Here is a 3,700-nt window from a genome sequence, read left to right on the forward strand (position 1 = left end):
TTCGTGGGGGCAATAAGCTGACTTTGTATAAATATACAGAAGTATAAAGGCTATTGCTTAACGCATTGTAAGCCGCCCTGAGTCTCCGGAGAAGGGCGGCATATAAATCAATTTTTTTAAAAAAAAGCGAAATAGAGCTGAAAATATATGTATTTGTCAAGGCATTACTATAATTCTATTTTGTCCTGTCCTGTCCTGTCCTGTCCTATCCTATCCTATCCTATCCTATCCTATCCTATCCTATCCTATCCTATCCTATCCCATCCCATCCCATCCCATCCCATCCCATCCCATCCCATCCCATCCAGAGGTGGGTTTCAGCAGGTTCTCACCAATTCTGGAGAACCGGTAGTGGAAATTTTGAGTAGTTCGGAGAACCGGTAGTAAAAATTCTGACAGGCACTGCCCCGACCTATTCTCTGCCTCCCAAGTCCCAGCTGATTGGGAGAAAATGGGGATTTTGCAGTATCCTTCCCCTGGAGTGGGATGGGAATGGAGATTTTACAGTATCCTTCCTCTGCCATGTCCACCAAGCCACACCCACCAAGCCATGCCATGCCATGCCATGCCACGCCACCCAAGCCATGCCATGCCATGCCATGCCAACCAAGCCACACCCACAGAACCGGTAGTAAAAAAATTTGAAACCCACCACTGATCCCATCCCATCCCATCCCATCCCATCCCATCCAATTTCATCCCATCCCATCCCATCCCATCCCATTCATTCTTATACTACACTACACCACATTCTCTACCCCATTGCACTCCACTCCATTCCAGCTGGTGTAGTGCAGTTATCTGTGGGCTTTCATGAAATGCCTTTTCACCACAGGTTGATTGCTTCACTTTTTAAAAATCTATTGTAATTTATTTTATATAGTCATTGGTATTTTCATGATTGATTCTTGTATATTACATCATCAATATTTTTTTTCTGGAGACCCATAGGAAGACATATGAAACATCACAATGAGACTGGTAGGAGTATGAATTTAATAAATCTATCAATTATAACTCTGGTCCAACTAAGAGTGCCTTTTATTTATTTCATTCATGAGTTCAGGATGAGATTGAAGAAAATATCCTATGGGTGCAATACAAACAAAAGGATGCAAGTTTGCATCATACAGACATCGAAGCGGGAAAAGATAAAAATTCCAACTTCCCACAATCCATTAGACTACAAAATATTGAACCAGCTAGGATCAAACTACTGGCAGTTGGCAGAATTAGACTCCAGTACTGCATTCTAATCACTGTGCCACCACAATTCTATGATGCCTCACTTAATGATTTCACCACTTAATAATGAATGTTGAGGTACCAATGGTGGCTGTAAATTGCAAACTACCTGAAGTTTTAGAATAAGTTGACAAATGTCTCAGCTAGAGGGCAGGGAATGGGCCACAAAATCTGATTTCTTCAAAGCCAGAAAGAAAGTTTGCAGATGTGGGGAAGGGAGGGTGAGGATGAGGGGGGAGAAACAATTGTTGTGCCTCTCATTCAAGGGTTGCAAAACTATCTACTCAAAATGACTTATGACCATTGAACCTCCGGTTCTACCCAGTTATTCAAGTGTTTCAAAGCTCTTATCTACTCAAACAGACTTATGACCATGAAACATGCTGTTCTACACAGTCATCATACTTGATTGATTCTCTTAAAAGGAGACACTTATGCAAATTTGTCACCTTCTTGTATCCATCATTTATTCACATTTACTTTCCCTAATCTCGAGCCAATCATACCATTTAGTCCATACTAGATAATATTCTGTATCTTCCTTTTCTTTTATTTCTTTCATTAATTTATCCATCTCCGCACAATCCAGGATTTTCTTAATTATGTCTTCCTCTATTGGAATCTTTTCACTTTTCCAGGACTGTGCGTAGACTATCCTTGCCACTGTAATTATATGCAGAATCAAATATCTAATTTCTTTACTAATTTCTTTACTGTAAGTTCTGTTCAATATCCCCAGTAAAAACGTTTCTGATTTCCAATCCACATTATAGCCAATTATCTCTTCTATCCAACTTCTAATTTTAATCCAATATTTTTTCACATTGGGACATGTCCACCAGAGATGATAATATGTTCCGTGGACTTTTTTACATTTCCAACAATTTGGAGAATTGTTCAAAGACATTTTAGCAGGTCGTACTGGTGTGAAGTGCCATCTGTAGAACATTTTTAACTGGTTTTCCTTGAATGCCATTGAAAGAGTCAATTTAATATTTATTTCCCATAATTTTTCACATTTCTCCAATTCTATATTGTAGCCAAAATTTTTGGTGCATCTAATCATGGTATCTTTAAGTACCTCTTCTTCCATTTTATACCTCAGTAGCTATTGGTATATATTACTAATTAATTTTATCTCTGTTCCACGAATAATTTTATCTAAATCTTGTGACTCCTCTCATATTTCATACATCTTTTTATCTCTTGCAAATTTAGATTGCACTTGTGCAAATGTCCACCGATCCATAACCCTACCAATTTCTTGTTCCAATTCTTGTTTCAAATCTCCTTGATCATTTACCAATTCCTTAAATCTAATTATCTTATTTTTCTCCAATAAATTTGGATATATCAATGCTCCTGTTGGCGATAACCACATTGGAAGGCTAACATAGTGTTTTTGTTTTATTTTTTTCCAAATGTGTAGCAATGCTTTCCTGATCAAATGTGTTTGAAAATATTTATGTGATTTATATTTCTTATGTTTCGTAATGTTCCATTTTTCCTTTATCTTTTTATTTTGTGGATCTTTTTGTACTTCATATTCAATTTTTTAAAATTCTTCCTGCAAATTTTCTACTAGTACTCTCTTTTCTTTATTTTTTTTAGAATTATATGCGATGGTCAATCCCCTTATATAGGCTCTTGTGGTATCCCACAAGTTTTGTATCAAAGTATCTTCTTTTTTATTTATTTGAAAAAATGTTTTCAACTCCACTCTAACGTCTGTCTATCTTTTTTCTTTACACAAATTTTGATTCATTGTCCATCATTTATTTTGTTTTTGGGTTTTCCATTTTAATATAATTGGATTGTGATCGGCCCAATCATTTACTCCTATTTCAATTTCTTCTATTTCATTTTGAATTTCTGCTGTTGTCCAGGCCATATCCATCCTGGACCACGATTGATGTGGGTATGAATAAAATGTATATTGTTTATGTGTTCTATGTGTCTCTCTCCATTCATTGCACAGATTAAACTCAGATGCTATATAAAAAAAGGCTCTTGGTAACACACTTCTTTTCTTTTTATTCTTGTTATTACTTTTATTGTCTCTCTCAACTTCCACCACCGAATTAAAGTCCCCAATCATACAAATCCTTTCATAGTCCATGTCTACTAATTTCTTGTGTACATTTGTAAAGAATTCTTGTTGATTTTTATTTGGTACATGAATTACTGTAAGTAGCATTTGTTTCTGTTCTATCACCAATTCCACCATCAAAATTCTACCTTTGTCGTCTGCATATCTTAGATTTGATTTGATTTTTTCCTTTACATATATGGCAATACCCCGTTTCTTTTTATCTGCTAAAGTTGTGTATAATGTTTCTAATTTTCTATTTTCTAATAATTTTCTATATTCCTTTTGTATATGAACCTCTTGGAGGCATATCACTTCAACCCTTCCAAGCTAACCAAATCTCCAGGGGACAGGGCAACATAGAAC

Source organism: Pantherophis guttatus, chromosome 4 (assembly GCF_059756535.1).
Source record: "Pantherophis guttatus breed Tessera chromosome 4, ASM5975653v1, whole genome shotgun sequence".
Classification (NCBI taxonomy): Eukaryota; Metazoa; Chordata; class Lepidosauria; order Squamata; family Colubridae; genus Pantherophis; species Pantherophis guttatus.